We start from the raw sequence: 19,000 nt of genomic DNA, 5'->3' as shown, positions 1-19,000 counted from the left end.
ACAACCTTTGTCATTGATGTCAAAGGGGGAGTAGTAGGATAGAGAAAAATGGTCATCAAAGGAGATCATCTACTCAAGGGGAGCACACATTTTTGGTAAAATTTTGGACTTCATTTTTGGAGACAGATTTTTGGATTTTTCTCATGAGTGTTACCATCAATGCCAAAGGGGGAGATTGTTGTCATTCTACACTCTAGTGAGAAATGATGGTGTTGTCATTGATGGCAACTTACCGGAAACCTTGTGGACACCTTCAGGCACTGGTACCAACAGGCATCGGCATCGGCATCGGCATACACTTCACTGGCAGTGACAACAATGTATATCGGCACTCTAGCCGACAGGAATAAAGTTTTGTTTATTGTATTTAATTATAATATCTTTTGTAAGCCAACATGGCATATTGTAATAAGACTCATATATGTATGAGATCTTGTAAATCATTTTGTAATATGCAAAGATAGAAGATAGGATGGATACATGGTTGAAGTGATGAGCGAATATTTTGTATAAGGTTTATGGTTATTGTATGAGCTTAAACTAGTACTGAAGCTAGCATAGAAGATGTTGAATTATAGCAGTACATTATATTGGATTTTCATAATCCATTTTGTAAGTCAATGAGACTTCCTTTTTGTAATTGAGTAGTGAGCTCTAGGCAGTTGGCCTTCCTGCATGTGCAAGCCCATCTTGTAAGTAATATCCATTCATTGGCCAGTGAGTGAATATTGTGGGTCACAAATCCCACCAAAGTTTTTCGCACACCGGGTTTCCTCGTTAAACATCTTGTGTTATGGTGTGTTTTCTATGTTGTCTTTACTATTCTTATTTAATGCATTAATTCTTGTTTACTGGTACACTGTTTTGGAATGCAAAATACTTAATAAGGTTAAAGAATCTATTAACTATTTAGATACTGATTCACCCCCCCCTCTCAGTATCTTTGGGACTATCATCAATCCTAACAATTTTTACATGTCATATAGACATTGAGGGAGGCATGATGATGTTGTAAAAACATATAACACTCGTTGCTTGTGACTTTCATCAGAAACACATTTATTTATAGGGTCTTGGATTACTTCTCTTTAGTCATTTTTGTTGATGAATAATGATGAACAGTTAGTACCAAACCGGTATTGAGAGGGGAGGGTGAATCAGTACAGGCAAAAAACTTTCCTTGAACCAGTTTGACTGCAAAGACTGCACTTAACTAGTAAACAGTATCACCGGTCTAAATCAGGGCACTATTGGTAAAACATAGTGAGAATGTGAAAGACATAAACCGGTAACACTTAGATCTCCACACAATCTAATATCTCATTTCCACTTCACCCGTATGCATAAACAAGTAATATATCATCAGAAATATAATGACTATTGTTACAACATGCTTTACCACTTGACAGAAAATATTAAAGCATCACACATGACACACTGATTTTTCACGTGGAAACCCAACTGGGAAAACCCATGGTGGGGATGAATACCCACAAGCTGTTCTTTGAACTCTTCTGAAGTTCGCTCTGTTAAGAGCCTAGTCTGGTTAAAGACTTTTACAATAGGTTCTGCTAGGAACTGATCCTGCTAGGGATCACCTGGTTAAGGGATGGCTAAATACCCGGTTAAAGGTTAGAACCCTGTTAAAGGTTACCTCGCAAGAGGATTTGAAGAACTCATTGAATTGAGTCACCATGTTAAAGGATTTACACAAAAGTCTTTTAAAGCTAGCCGGTTAAGGGATTTTCCAACTGCTGAAATGGTTAGAAGTCAACAGGTAATACACTGATCTGATAACAGCACACAATGCCAAGGCAGATCCTCTTTAGCTCCTTTGCTTCTGCAATCACACTCTGTAGGTATCAACACACTTCTCTAGTCTGGAAAGAATCAAGTATCTCTTCACTTGGATACACATGAAACATTTACCAATAACTTCAAAATGAAAAACATCATCGACCTTATAGGAAATAGATAGGTTGGTAGCATAAACCCTAAACCCTAAACATTTAGGTTTAACAATTCAGTCGATTCAATCCTGACCGTTAATCATACTGCATTGAATACAATAGTCTTGAATAGATCTTAAGATGTTCTCCACCATTCATTCTTTGCCGCTTCAGGAAGTTGATAACCCATCATGCACTCTCCACCATTTACAAAGACTTTGCACATTCCCGAGGTAGATAGGATCAAACTTCTTCATGCAAGATCCTCAAGGAAACCCTTCATGCGCACAATGCTATCATGGAAACATGATCTAATCTTCATTACAATGCTAACTCATCACAAGATGTCATCGGTTGAATACACAGACTTGGAATGTATCAACCGAAAACCCTGAAGCTGAGACTACCAACCAGTAGTCATGCCAAATGAAACCCCAATACAAAACTTCCCATATACCGGTTCTCATTCCAACATACCGCTTCACTTTTTCACATATACTGATTCACAATATTATACCGGTTCTCTTGTCAGTTTGCTTACTTCAATAAACTGGTTCATAATTCAGCATATTGACATCAATGACAACATACAATATCATCATGTCATCAAGCTCTGCACATATGCCAACAATCTCCTCCTTTGGCATTGATGGCAATATACAAAGATATCTCTCTGCTTCACATATTCTCCCCAATACTACATATATCTTCTTCGCTTCACATCTTCTCCCCCTTTGACAACAATGCCAAAGTGGAGGCACAAACAACTATGTTCCACTATGTTGCTCCCCCTAAGGAGTAGCATCCTTCAACACACCAATCCTTAAAAAGATTTATCAATGCAATACCTTACTAATGTGGAGCACACACCTTTAGTTCACCTCTTGAAGGGGCAACACCCCTAATTCACCTCTTAAATAGGTAAATGTATCCTTCAGTAGAGGCTTGGTGAATATGTCTGCTAACTGCTCCTTACTAGAAACATGTTCCAATACAACCTCTTTGTTCTGAACCTTCTCCCTCAAGAAATGATAAATGAGCTCAAAGTGCTTGGTTCTAGCATGCAAAACTGGATTCTTGGAAATATTAATTGCACTTGTATTGTCACAGAATATACTCATTGGTTCAGATATAGGAACTTTGAAACCACTTAATACATGCTTCATCCAAATTGTCTGGGTGCAGTTCATAAATGCTGCAACATATTCCGCGTCTACTATAGACTGAGAGATACAACTCTACTTCTTACTCATCCATGAGACTAGTCTACCACCGAGAAAGAATACACCACCAGTTGTGCTCTTTCGGTTGTCCACATTACTAGCCCAATCAGCATCTGTAAACACTTTGAGGTTGAAATCATTACTATATGGATACCATAATCCATAGTTAATAGTTCCCTTCAGATATCTAAGAATCTGCTTGACTGCTACCAAGTGGGATTCTCTTGGACTTGTCTAGAACCATGCAGTAATGCTCACTGCATGTGCAATGTCCAGTCTGCTATGTACTACATAGTGCAACCTACCAATCATTGATCGGTATTCCTTCTCATTCACCAACGCTGAGTCATCCTCTTTTGACAATTTACAACTGGTCACCATCGGTGTACCAACCGGTTTGCTGTCTTCCATGCCAAAAGTCTTCAACACCTCTTTGACATACTTGTACTGAGTGATAAATATACTATTTTTTATTTGTTGAATCTGTAGTCCAATGAAGAACTTAATCTCCCCTATAAGTGACATCTCAAATTCCTTCTTCATCTTATCTACAAAATCATGACTCATCTTATCATCTCCACCAAAAATTATGTCATCAACAAATACTTCACAGATTAGAGTCTGATCTCCTTCTAACTTCAAATAGATATTGCTATCTTCACTTGTTCTTTCAAATCCAATCTTCAATAGATGGGAGTGTAAGCGTTCATACCATGCTCTAGGTGCCTGCTTCAATCCATACAAGGCTTTATGTAGCCTACACACCATGTCACTGTCTTCTGATAGGGCAAACCCATCTAGTTGCTCTATATATACCTCCTCTTCAAGTATTCCATTCAGGAATGCAGATTTTACTTCCATTTGATATACTTTGAATCCCTTGAAGGCTGCATATGCAAGAAGCATACAAACTCCTTCCAATCTAGCTATTGGAGCAAAGGTTTCTCCATAGTCTTCTCCTTCTTCTTGAGCATATCCCTTACACACCAGTCTGGCTTTGTTTCTTACCGTTGTGCCATCTTCATTCAGCTTATTTCTGAAAACCCATTTGGTGCCAATGACATTTTTATGCTCAGGTCTGGGCACCAAAGACCATGTGCCATTCTTTTCTATCTAGTCAAGTCCCTCTTCCATTGCCTTGATCTAGTCTTCATCTTTATGTGCCTCTTTATTAGTTTTAGGCTCAAATTCAGAGATCATGCAAGAGTTTTCTCTGACCTTTTTTCGTGATATAATTCCTGCATCCTTGTCTCCTATGATCTTCTTTGGATCATGATTCAAATTTACATACCTAGGAATGATCTTAGTTGTTTCCTCTTTCTTTTCTTCTTCATCCTCATCTTCATCAGCATCAGCATCTACCAGTGTAGGAGCACTGTTGCTGGTACTAGGTTGTTTTGCAACTGGTTCCCAAAAGGTTACAACCGGTTCATCTACCACTAGCTCACTACCAGTTTCCTTAGGTTTCTTAGAAGTTTCATTAACTCTAACATTGATACTTTCAACAATTCTCTGAGTCCTATTGTTGAAACATTTGAGAGCTTTTCTCTTGGTGGAATACCCTAGGAATATTCCCTCATCACATTTTGCATCAAACTTGCTCTGATGTTCACTCCTCTTGATATAACATTTGCTACCAAACACTCTAAAGTAGCTTACCACTAGTGTCTTACCAGTCCAATACTCATAAGGAGTTTTATCCTTACTTTTCTTGATGAGTACCTGGTTCATAGTGTAGACTACAGTGCTCACCGCTTCTCTCCAGAAGGTGTGAGCAACCTTCCCTTGAATCAGCATCGTTCTGGCTACTTCAACTACAATCTGATTGTTCCTCTCTGCTAGGCCAATCTATTGTGGAGTCTGGGGGGCAGACAGTTGCCTCTTGATGCCATTCTCTTCACAGTACTTGTTGAATTTACTGGAAGTGAATTCTCCTCCTTGATCAGTTCTTAGGCACTTAATCCTCTTACCGCTTTCCTTTTTGACTAATGCTCTGAAAGCTTTGAAATTTCTAAAAGCTTTAGACTTATCTTTCAAGAATGTGACCCACATCATTCTTGAGCAATCATCAGTGAGAATCATAAAGTACCTATCTCCCTGCACACTCCTAGTTTTCATAGGACCACACAAATCAGTATGCACAAGATCAAGTAAATTGTCTAGAGTGAAAGATTTACCTTTGAAGGTTGAGGAAGACATTTTCCCCAATTGACACTCTCTACACAAAGGATTCTCTGGTTTGCTCAGCACATGCAATCCTCTAACTGCCTTGATCTTACTGGCCTTCACAATATTATCAAAGTTTACATGGCAGAGTCTCCTATGCCATATCCAACTATCATCAAACTTAACCATTAGACATGTACTGATATTTGCATTCAGCTGAAATAAGTTACCTCTGGTCTGCATACTGGTGGCCATCAGTTCACCACTCTTTCCTTTTATTTTGCACACTCCATGTTTGAATTCCAAAGTGAGTCCATTATCATTCAGCTGGGAAACACTCAAAAGGTTGTGCCTGAGACCTTCTACCCAATACACATTATCAGCACTGCTTTTTCCATTTAGAGAGATGGACCCTCTACCTTTTACCATACATGGTGCATCATTACCAAATCGGATGACACCACCATTATACTCTTCCAGAGATAGAAAATTACTCCAGTCACCAGTCATGTGGTGAGAACAACCACTGTCAATAATCCACTCATTGGAATTATCAAAGCAGGAGACAAGAGCCTTCTTGTCTGACACATCTTCCTTAATTGCTACAAACACAATGTCTTCACTTTCTTCATCTTCTGATTCCTCATCAGTGACACCTTCATCAATTGCTACAAAATAGTTTCTCCTATTTCCTCCTTTGAACTTCTTGAACTTCTCTGGTTTGTACTTATTTTCACCATTAGGATAGTTTACAGCAATGTCTCATATCCTATTGCAAGAAAAGCATTTCAAAGGGATCTTACCTCTGTATTTACCAGTTCCCTTAGGAAGTCTCTTGCCAAGAAGAGGTTTAAATTCCATCAAGATCTCCTCATCATCCATTTCTCTACTTTGTCTTGGTTCACAATTGGTACTAGCTTCTTTTCCCTTTCTAGATGGTGTAGCAGATGCTCTAAAGGTTGATTCATTCTTCTGAATACTGCCATCATAATTATTTAGCTCATTTGCGGTCAACTTAGCAATGATGGAGTCTAGGGATACCTTTGTCTTTTCTATAGACCTCAACTCCTAAATAGAAGCAACCCTTATTGCATAGACTGGTAACAAGGATCTCAAGACTTTGCTAACAACAGTGGAATCATCTATTTTACCTCCTGCACTCTTGATGTCTCCAACAACAGTTTTGATTCTTATTCCATATTGTTGAATGGTCTCTCCTTCAACCATGTCTTCAAACTTTCCCCTAAGGCTCTCTTCCTTAGCTTGTTTCACATGCTCATCACCACCATAGATATTCTCCACAACATCTCATACTTCTTTGGGATTGTCTTTATCCTAAACATCAATAAACTCAATGTTAGATAGACTGCTAATTATGGCTTCCATGACTTGCCCATTCTCCTGAATCTCTCTTCTTTGATCATCAGTGAGAGTACCGGTAGGGATAACATAAGCATTCTCAACATAGCTCCAGTGTTGAGCACCCATGCTTCTAATGTAGATCTTCATTTTGTCCTTCCATATCTTAAATTTATCTCTATTGAACTTTGGACCTCCCCTCTTCATCATTAGAGTAGGATCTTTTCCTCAAGCGGTTAAGCTTACAACACAGAGGACTTGGAGGATGCTCTAATACCAATTGATGAATAATGAGGAACAGTTAGTACCAAACCAGTACTGAGAGGGGGGGTGAATCAGTACATGCAAAAAACTTTCCCTGAACCAATTTGACTGCAAAGACTGCATTAACTGGTAAATAGTATCACCGGTCTAAATCAGGGCACTATCGGTAAAACATAGTGAGAATGTGAAAGACATAAACCGGTAACACTTAGATCTCCACACAATCTAATATCTCATTTCCACTTCACCTGTATGCATAAACAAGTAATATATCATCAGAAATATAATGACTGCTATTTGAACATGCTTTACCACTTGACAGAAAATATTAAGCATCACATGAAAAGCATCACACATGACACACTGATTTTTCACATGGAAACCCAACTGGGAAAAACCACAGTGGGGATGAATACCCACAAGCTATTCTTTGAACTCTTTTGAAGTCCACTCTGTTAGGAGCCTAGTCCAGTTAAAGACTTTTACAATAGGTTCTTCTAGGAACCGATCCTGCTAGGGATCACCCGGTTAAGGGATGGCTAAATACCCGGTTAAAGGTTAGAACCCTGTTAAAGGTTACCTCACAAGAAGATTTGAAGAACTCATTAAATTGAGTCACCCTATTAAAGGATTTACATAAAAGCCTATTAAAGCTAGCCGGTTAAGGGATTTTCCAACTGCTGAAATGGTTAGAAGTCAACAGGTAATACACTGATCTGATAACACCACACAATGCCAAGGGAGATCCTCTTTAGCTCATTTGCTTCTGCAATCACACTTTGCAAGTATCAACACACTTCTTTGGTCTCGAAAGAATCAAGTATCTCTTCACTTGGATACACATGAAACATTTGCCAACAACTTCAAAACACACTTCTCTGGTCTGGAAAGAATCAAGTATCTCTTCACTTGGATACACATGAAACATTTGCCAACAACTTCAAAATTAAAAACATCATCAACCTTATAGGATACAGATAGGTCGGTAGCATAAACTCTAAACCCTAAACATTTAGGTTTAACAATTCAGTCGGTTCAATCCTGACTGTTAATCATACTACATTGAATATAATAGTCTTGAACAGATCTCAAGACATTCTCCACCGTTCATTCTTTGTTGCTTCAGGAAGTTGTAACCCATCACGCGCTCACCACCATTTATAGAGACTTTGCACATTCTTGAGGTAGATAGAATCAAACTTCTTCATTCAAGATCTTCAAGGAAACCCTTCACACATACAAGGCTAACTCATTACAAGATGTCATCGGTTGAATCACACAGGCTTGGATGCATCAATCGAAAACCCTGAAGCTGAGACTACCAACCGATAGTCATGCCAAATGAAACCTCGATACAAAAATTCCCATATACTGGTTCTCATTCCAACATACCGCTTCACTTTTTCACATATACCGGTTCACAATATCATACCGGTTCTCTTGCCAGTTTGCTTACTTCAATATACCGGTTCATACTTCAGCATATTGACATCAATGACAACATACAATATCATCATGTCATCAAGCTCTGCACATATGCCAATAGTTGTTAGACAACTCAAATAACCAGAAGACAACTGAGATGGGAGGTGAATCAGTTGTCACAAATTATCAGAACCATTAGCAATTAAAACTTTAATATCGAAACCCAAAATATTAATGCTGGAATAGCAACTAAACCAATTAAGCATAAACAATAATCACAAAATAAATATCATCCACATGACACCAAGATTTATACATGGAAAACCCAGTAAAGGGAAAAACCACGATGGTAAGCCTACCCATAGTCAGATAATACTTTTGCGGTAAGTATGTGAATTACAATTGAGGGGCCCACACTTGCAGGAAGGCCAACAACCTAGAGTGCACTGTTCATCATAAAAGGAGCCTTAGTGACTACATAGAAATCTAGACGACAATCCAGAGAAGTGTTGAACTGCAAAAGGTAGCATCTTCTATGCCTGAGTACAGTTCTAGTTAAGCTCAATAACAAAGGACTAAATCCTCTTACATAAACCCAATTTGATCTCCAACGATTGACCAAATCCTCTACCTGAATGATATTACATTATTCGCACACACATCCCTTTCCCATAACCATGATGATCTACAATGAGATCTTACATCTATATATACAAACCCTTGTCCATAAAAAATTAGGTCGGCCACCAGACAATAAACCAATTACATAATTACAAACCATGTCGGCCTTAGACCAAACAAATAATATCCAACACATAAGACATCCTGGAAGCACATCGAGAGGTCCAATCCACACGTTACATTAAAGTCAATCCATAACCTAGATCAACTGGGACCCAGTATAGGTCCACATGTTACAACAATGATCTCCATCTGCCAAGTCTTGAACATGATCACCATCAACATCTTGAAACTCCACCAAAAGCTGCACCAACACCACTTATGCAATTCATCAAAGATCTTCATCAAAAGCTCTGCCGATGAAACCCTCGCCAGAACTAGAAGCCAGGCTTCCAAGCAAATAGGATAGCATCCAATCACCAGACCAAAACCAACTTACTGAATATGAGCATGAGTATCATGAACAAACCAATTCCATAACCAAATCATATCAGAGCCTACCAGATCATGCCAGATCGAAAACAACCAAAAACCACTCAACCTACCGGGACCAGAAGGGTGTCGGTAAAGTATCCAAACAGCTAGTGTTGGAATCAATGACAAAACATCAATGCAACACATAATCAATTCCTCCTAATGGCCGAAAATCTCCCCCTTTGGCATTGATGGTAACACTAGATGTGAAAAACATCCAAGCAGCAAGAAATGCAAAACAAGTCTCCCCCAATGGAAGACAACCAACAATCTCCCACATACAGTTTTGAAATAAAGACCAAACTCTCCCTATGAATAATATCTCTATAAAGCTCTAAATTATACATATATTTATCCCCATGATGTATACAACTCCTTAAGTTTTCTTTTTCAGATCAAAATCTCTCCCCCTTTGACATCAATGCCAGAAATCTAACAAAAATATCAAAGCAAAAACATAAACCACTAAATCACAAAGATGACTACTCCCCATGAGCAGTAGCATCCCTAGATTAGTGCTAGAATGAATAGTATCTCTGATAATGCATACCGGACTGATGTCAAACCGCATCAATCAAGTCTCTACCAGAGGGGCAGAAACTCCCAATTTGTCTCTCAGGTACTCAAACGATTCTTTGGGAAAAGGTTTAGTGAAAATATCTGCAATTTGTTCTTTAGTGTTCACATAAACAAATTTAACTTCATTCTCTTCTACCTTTTCCTTGAAAAATTTATACTTGATAGATATGTGCTTTATCTTAGAATGAAATACTAGATTCTTTGATATATCAATAGCAGCACAGTTATCACAATGAATAACTATTGGTGCATCACAATCCACCTTTATATCCTTCAACATTTGTTTCATCCATAAAACATGTGTGCAGTTAGTAGCAGCAACAACATACTCAGCTTCAGTAGTAGATAAAGAAGTACATGACTATCTCTTGCTGATCCATCAAACCAACTTCTTTCCAAGAAAGAAATCTCCACCGGAAGGACTTTCCTGGTCATCAACATCTCCAGCCCAATCAACATCTGTATATGCACATAAAGTAAACTTATCATCCTTAGGGTACCACAAACTATATTCTAATGTACCTTACAAGTATCTAAAAATCCTTTTCATCACAATCTCATGATTTTCTTTAGGATCACTCTAAAATCTTGAAACAATACAAAAAACATTCATTATGTTAGGCCTAGTCTGAGTCAAATAAAACAAACCTCCAATCATATATTTGTATCTTGTAGGATTTACCGGTGCAAAAACATCTTTTCTCGTCAATTTCTCACTTGTAACTATAGGAGTACTTACCGGTTTATAATCTCCCATACCAAATTTCTTCAACAATTCCTTCGCATACTTATTTTGACAGATGAAAACACCTTTGTCAGTCTGAGTAATCTGCAAACCTAAGAAAAAATTCATCTCACCAATCATAGACATCTCAAATTATTTCTCCATATTCTCAGAAAACTCTATGCATAGCTTATCTTCACCTCCAAAAATAATGTCATCAACAAATACTTCAATAATCAATATATCATCATCAGTGATCTTATAATATAAATTATTGGCAGCATTGCCCTTAATAAAACCAATCTTCAAAATATATTTATCCAACCTTGCATACCAAGCTCTAGGTGCTTGTTTCAATCCATATAAAGCTTTCCTTAACCTAGAAACCATGTTTGTATCATCTAATAGTGAAAAACCATCAGGTTTCTCAATATAAACTTCCTCATCAAGATTCCCATTCAAAAATGCACATTTATAATCCATTTGATAAACCTTGTAGTTTTTATAAGTAGCATAGGCGAGAAATAATCTTACAGCTTCAATCCTAGCTACAGGTGCAAAGTCTCTCCATAATCAATTCCTTCCTTCTGAGAATATCCTTTACAAACCAATCTAGCCTTATTCCTTATAACTTGACCATCCTCATTCAATTTATTCCTAAAAACCCATTTAGATCCAATAATATTCTTATTTTTAGGCTGGGGAACCAAAGTCAATGTGCTATTTTTCTCAATATGATCTAATTCTTCTTCCATAGCTTTCAACCAATATTTATCTTTACATGCCTCAATTACTGATACCGGTTCAACTTTTGAAATTAAGCATACCTCATTAGTTTCCAGTCTTCTTCTTGTCATCACTCAATTTCTCTTATCCCCAATTATCTGATCTTCTGAATGATTCAATCTCACATACCTAGGAGTCCTCTGACTCTCTATTCCTCTTCCCTTTCTTCAGTTACTGTAGAATTCTCTGATATTGTCAGAGTAACTAGTTCAACACTCTATTCTGGTAAAGGTGCTACTGGTTCAGATATAATCATTTCCACTATCGGTTCCTTCTCATAAACTCTGATTTGACTTCTATTCAGCTCATCTACTTTGACATTAGCACTCTCCACAATTCTCTGCAATCTCTTGTTATAACATCTATATGGTTTTCTTTCATTAGAATAACCAAGAAATATGCCTTCATCACATCTAGGATCAAATTTGTTAATGATATCATCTCTCCTAATATAACATTTACTACCAAATATTCTGAAATATTTAACTATAGGTGTATTGCCAAACCATAATTCATAAGGTGTCTTACTGGTTTCTCCTTTGATATGTACTCTATTGAATGTATAAACCATTTTGCTCATTGCTTCTCTCCAGTAGATATGAGGTGGACTAGCTTCCATCATCATTGTTCTAGAAGCATCCAAGATAGTTTTGTTCTTCCTTTCCACAACTCCATTCTGCTAAGGTGTTCGGGGAGCAGAAAATTGTCTTCTTATACCATGCTTCTTACAAAAGTTATTAAACTCATCGGATGTGAATTCTCCATCATGATCTGACCTCAAACATTTAATCTTCAATCATGTCTCAGTTTCCACTTTAGCCTTAAAGATTTTAAACTTTTCAAATGCTTCATATTTTTCTTTTAGAAAAGTAACCCACATCATTCTAGAATAATCATCAATGATTAGCATGAAATATCTATCACCTTGAAAACTTTTAACTCTAGCTGGGCCACACAAAACAGTATGAATAAGATCAAGAACATCATTTGATTTATCTTGTATACTACTAAAAGAGGTTCTGACTTGTTTACCCATTTGACATTCTTTAAATACCGGATTATAGGGCTTCATAATCTTAGGTATATCCCTAACTGCCTTAGTTGAACTGATCTTTATAATGCAATCAAAATTCACATGACACGGCCTTTTATGCCATAGCCAACTCTCATCAATCTGTGTAATCAAACATGTCTTCTCACCAAAGTTCAAATGAAATATATTACCTTTTGTCTGTGTACCGGTTGCAATCTCCAAACCAGATCTGTTAATGATTTTGTATTTTCCATCCTTGAATTGTAATTGAAATCCCTTATCCACCGATTGTCCTACACTCAAAATATTATGCCTTAAACCTTGAACATAATAAACATTGTCAGTATTGTTCTTACCATCCAATGGTATAGTTCCTTTTCCTTTGATCATACATGCTTTGTCATCTCCAAATCTAACTAGACCGCCATCAAATTCTTGCAAAGACATAAAACTTCCCTTTATCTCCAGTCATATGATGTGAACAACTGCTGTCAATTACCCATTTATCCTTGTCTTCAATTTTAGCAACAAGTGCCTTCTCTTCAGGTACATTCTCTTCCAGTGTCAGATCATCTACCTTGATAGCCAAGAACACCCATTCCTTCCTGTTGCTAAAACCACTAGCAAAATCTTCTGCCGATTCATCATCAGAATCAGTAATGCCTTCCTCATCCACAATGTAGCATGATTTGTCTATGTTTTTCCTATACTTATACTTGTTCTGATATCCAGGGTTAGGCTTAAATGATCTTCTAACTCTTTCTTCAAATCTTGAATTCTTTCAGGTCATCTAGATGCAAAATAACCAATCTTATTACATGCAAAATATTTAAAAGGTTTTTTCCTTCATACTTACTTCATATCGGTCCTTTAGGTACTTTTCTAGCAAATAGTGCTTCAAGTTGCTCAAAATCATCATCTTCTCTCTCCATATCTTCCAATTCCTTTGCATATAAAGCTTTCCAATCTTCCTTACCAGTTGCAGATGTAGATGCATGAAAAGTGGGTTCAAACTTCATAGCTCTAGAAGGTCCAAATTCTTCAAGCTCAAAAGAAGATAGTTTCCCAACTGAAGTATCTATGTTGATAGATATATTAGCCATTATTCTCAACTCATTAATAGTAGTAGCCTTCATTTTGTAAGTCGATGGTAGGGCTCTTAGAACTTTAGAAATAATTTCATCTTCGCTCAAAGTTCCACCACAACATTGAATTCCCATAACAATTTCATTTACCCTTTCCATGAATGCAATAATCCTTTCATCTTCTTCCATCTTCGGGTTTTCATATCTCACCCAGTAACCATAAAGTTTAACAATCTTCACTATAGGGTCACCTTCATTAAGAGTCTCCAACTTATCCCATATACTCTTTCCAGATGTTTTGTCGGTTAATCCCATTATCTGTTGATCAGGCAGTGGACACAAGAGGGCTTCTCTTGCTCTACAATCATTCTCAAGCTCCTTATCCAGGTTTTCCAGAGGAGGATTGCCAGATCCTGGATTATAAGGTCTGACACCATTCTGTGTGATCTCCCAAATCTCCTTGCCAAGACATCTCAAATGAGTCTCCATCTGAATATTCTATACTCTGTAATTTGTTCCATCAAGCCTAGGAATGTGTCTTTGAAAGATGGATCCAAAATAATTGGATTAACTTGAACTGTTAGTTGTCATAGGATCTTCCTCAAGTTGTTAACCTTTCTACAGAGAGGACCAAAGCTCTGATACCAATTGTTAGAGAGCTCAAATAACCAGAAGACAACTAAGAGGGGGGTTAATCAGTTGTCACAGATTACCGGAACCATTAGCACTTAAAACTTTAATACCAGAACCCAAAACATTAATACCGGAATAGCAGTTAAACCAATTAAGCATAAACAATAATCATAGAATAAATACCATCCACATGACACCAAGATTTATACGTGGAAAACCCGGTAAAGGGAAAAACCACGGTGGGAAGCCTACCCACAGTCAGATAATACTTCTGCAGTAAGTATGTGAATTACAATTGAGGGGCCTGCACTTGCGAGAAGGCCAATAGCCTAGAGTTCACTACTCATCACAAAAGGAGCCTTACTGACTACATAGAAATCCAAACTACAATCTGGAGATGTGTTGAACTACAAAAGATAGCATCTCTTATGCCTGAGTGCAGTTCTGGTTAAGCTCAATACCAGATGACTAAATCCTCTTACATAAACCCAATTCGATCTCCAATGATCGACCAAATCCTCTGCCTGAATGAAATCACATTATTCGCACATTATATTCCTATTCCAATTCCCATGATACAATCTACAATAAGATCTTACATCTATATATACAAACCCTCAACCATAAACAATTAGGTCGGCCACCAGATAATAAACCATTTACATAATTACAAACCATGTCGGCCTTAGACAAAACAAATAATATCCAACATGTAAGACATCTCCCAAACACATCGAGAGGTCCAATCTACACGTTACATTAAAGTCAGTCCATAACCTAGATCAACCGAGACCCATTATAGGTCCACACGCTACAACAATGATCTCCATCCACAAAGTCTTGAACATGATCACCATCAGCATCCTAAAACTCCACTAGAAGCTGCACCAACACCACTTATGCAATTCATCAAAGATCTTCATCAAAAGATTTGTCGGTGAAACCCTCACCAGAACTAGAAACCAAGCTTCTAAGCAAACAGCATAGCATCCAATCACTAGACCAAAACCAAATTACTAAATATGAGCATCAGTATCATGAACAAGACAATTCCATAACCAAATCATAATGGATCCTACCAGATCATGCCAAATCCGAATTAACTAGAAACCACTCAACCTATCGGGACCAAAAGGGTGTCAGTAAAGCATCAAAATAGCTAGTATTGGCATCAATGACAAAACATCAATGCAACACATAATCAATTTCACCAAATGGCCAACAATTCTATCCATCAATGGAAGAACATCATCTTCAAGAATGATGGGAATGTCAATTGTTGGAGTTCTAGGTTGGCTCAAGGATAGGATCATATCTTTCTTCCACTTTTGATAAGATTGAAAGAGAGCATCGCTTCTCGGTGGAATAGATTGGAATTTTTTAGGCCAAAAGAAATCAATAGGAACACCTGGACTTCTCTCGGATAGTCGAAATAAGTTATGGTTAATAGTTATGCTTTCTCCATTGTGGGGAAATTTCAAACACTTATAGATTGGAGAAGAAATAGCCTTCATGGAAGATATCCAAGGATAGACCAACTTCACATGGAATTGCTCAGAAGAATGAATGATAACAAAGTTGACATCCATAGTTTTAGTGTGAACCTCAATAGGCAGTGAAATAGAACCAATGGTAGGACAAGAGAATCCATCAAATAACTTAACAACCACATTTGTATAATCATAGATTGGTTTATGCAAATGTAAAGTGAAAAGATACACCTCAATGATGATATTAACCATGCAAGAGGGATCGATAAACACACTACGATAAGGCATTTCTTGAATCTTTGCAACTATGTATAAAGGCCCATCAGGTGCTCTAATGGTCTCACTAGGGTCAAATGCGATACATAATTCCTTAGGTTTCCTTTGTTTCTCTACCATATTCACCAAATTTTGAATTGTAGTAGTCACATCAAAAGGAGAGAAAGAGGTATGTTCAGTCTCAATCACGTTAGAGGTATGAGAAGGTAAATGATCAATAAAAATCTTAAGATTTTGATTAGGAGGGGCTACTGATTTGTTTCCCTTATCATTCACACTTGCCACAGATATAGTATTATTATCAATCAAATCTTGAATCTTTCTTTTCAATGAAAAACATTTCTGAGTGTCATGACCTGGTTGATGATGAAATTGACAAAAATAATTATTATCAAATTAGCGTGAGGCTGCCTTAGAAGGGTCAGCTAGTTTTATGAGAGGAAGTTTAATAACATTTCTTTGTAACAATTGAGACATAATTCTATGTAAAGATTCATTCAAAGGAGTAGATTGTCTTTCTCTTTTGAAAAATTTAGAAATAGGAGGCACACCTATTGTAGCATTCACATTGTTGTTGATGATGTTGTCATTGAATTTGATGAATCCTTTGCTTTGTTTGAACTTCACAAATGGTTGTTGAGCACTATCACCCTTATCACTCGGAGCCATAGGAGTGGATTTCTCTAGTTGACTCATAGTCAGTTGATAATTGTGAAGTGTTGTGCACAACTGCGTAAAGGAAGTAAACTCAGAAAAGAGAAGTTTGTCTCTAATACCTTTTTGCAAATTAGAAATGAAAATTCTTTGAATATCATTATCAGGCACTTGAAAATAAATTTGAGAACACAAATGCTTATATCTACCAATGAAATCAGTCAATTTTTCTTTAACACCTTGTTTACAATGCATTAAATCAGTAAAAATGATTTTAGGACCTATGTTGCTTTGAAATTGTTGAATAAAAGAATTTTCTAATTATTGAAAATAGGTAATAGAATAGGAAGGCAAAGATAAATACCATTGTAATTCCTTATCTCTTAATGTTCTAGTAAACAATTTTGCAAGCAATCTTTGATCATAAGAAAAGTCAGTACACAAAGTTTAGAATGCCTTGACATGTGTTAAAGGATCACCTTTTCCATTATAGAGTTATAATTGAGGGACTTCCACATGTTTAGGAGGGAAAGCTCTAACAATATCAAGATAAAGTGGGCTCGCAACATCGAATGCGAGCACACTAAACTTGGATTGACTCATAGAAGCGATTTTTTGTTGCAAGGATGACATAGTTTGAGCAAGATTATTAATGGTTGCTTCAGTTGAAGAATTCATGTTAGATATGTTTGATTGAGAAGGTGGTGTGATGTTGTTGAAAGAAGGCATTGATTGAGAATAAGGTGGGGGAACACTATGCTAAGTAGGCATAGGAGATAATTGAGTAGGAAATGGGACACTAAAAGGAGGAATAGAATGATTGGACGAGTTTCCCCCTTTCATGACTTTGATTGGGTGAGAGGCAAGGGGAATACTTATTGAAGGCATGGGTAAGGATGAAGGGTGTATTGAAAAAAATGGATTGCCCCCATGACTAATGGTTGTAGCTATGACATGTTGAGTTTATGTAGCCATGATGTTTGAAGTGAAAGTAGGAATACTAGCCATCAAAGTGGTCAAACGGATAGAATGATTGATTTGTGTAGAAGGTTGTGAATAACCTAAGTTCTCAGCACAACTCATTATAGGAATGACATTAGAACCAACAATATGTAAATTCCATGCAATATATCAGTTCCATGTTAGACACAATATACCACTAAGAGGGGGGTGAATCAGTGGTTTGCAAACTTTTCCCTTTATCTATCCTATGTGTGAATATCGGTTATCTGATCTAATAGAAAGATAACTTACCGATTAGATGGGAGACTAATACAAATGCAAACACACATTAAAGGGGACATCTCATAACACCAACATATACGGGGAAAACCCAAGATGGGAAAAACCTCAGTTATAAATGATACTGGAGTCTACTGCTCCAATCCAACCTCACAATGGAACTCTGATTATAATGTTTAGGAAACCAACCCAAGGAGCACAAACCTAAGGAGCACCAACCCCTGATTTAGGGTACCAACCCAAGGAGCTACAACACCTGATTTAGGGCACCAACCCAAGGAGCTACAACCCCTACACCGAGCTCCAACTCAGTGGTCTACAATGAGTATATTCAAATACAAAAGCAATAGTCTTGTTACAAATGGATTTTGTAACTCTTCTACAAATCTCTTTGCCAATTATCCTCTATCAGATTCTCTATTGGTTCTCTGCTCACCTCTCAGCTGCAACACAATCTCCTACTACAACCCACTCTTTGTTGCACCTCGCTCTCTGCCAGATCTTCTCTCTGTCGGTACTCTCTTCTCTCAGCTACACTGCTTCTCTCCACTGGTACTACACTTTGTCGGTTCTATGCTTGCCTTCATTGCAATCTTCTACAACTCTTCTCTACCGGTTTGGTCGTTGTTTGTTCACTCCTCTGTCAGACTCAATGGCTGACTGTTGGTAGCCTCACTGATGTCGGTTGAAAACTTCAACCCTGTTCTTCCTCACACTCAGTCTCTTCTTCTTCTTCTTCTTGGTGAGCACTTGACTAATTCTACTTCTTCAGCAGCAACACCTCTCATCCAGCAGCAACCTTCATCGATTTTGGCTTGCATATTTATAAACTAGTTTTCCCACCAAAAACCAATTCAAACTTCCGGTAGTTAGGGTTTCCTCATCGACCTTGAGGAAAACCAAATACAATCAGATCTCATCTGATATGATCACCTTGATTGATAAACTATAACTCAT

The sequence above is a fragment of the Cryptomeria japonica genome, chromosome 5, assembly GCF_030272615.1.
Source record: "Cryptomeria japonica chromosome 5, Sugi_1.0, whole genome shotgun sequence".
Classification (NCBI taxonomy): Eukaryota; Viridiplantae; Streptophyta; class Pinopsida; order Cupressales; family Cupressaceae; genus Cryptomeria; species Cryptomeria japonica.
This window is presented reverse-complemented; position numbering follows the sequence as displayed.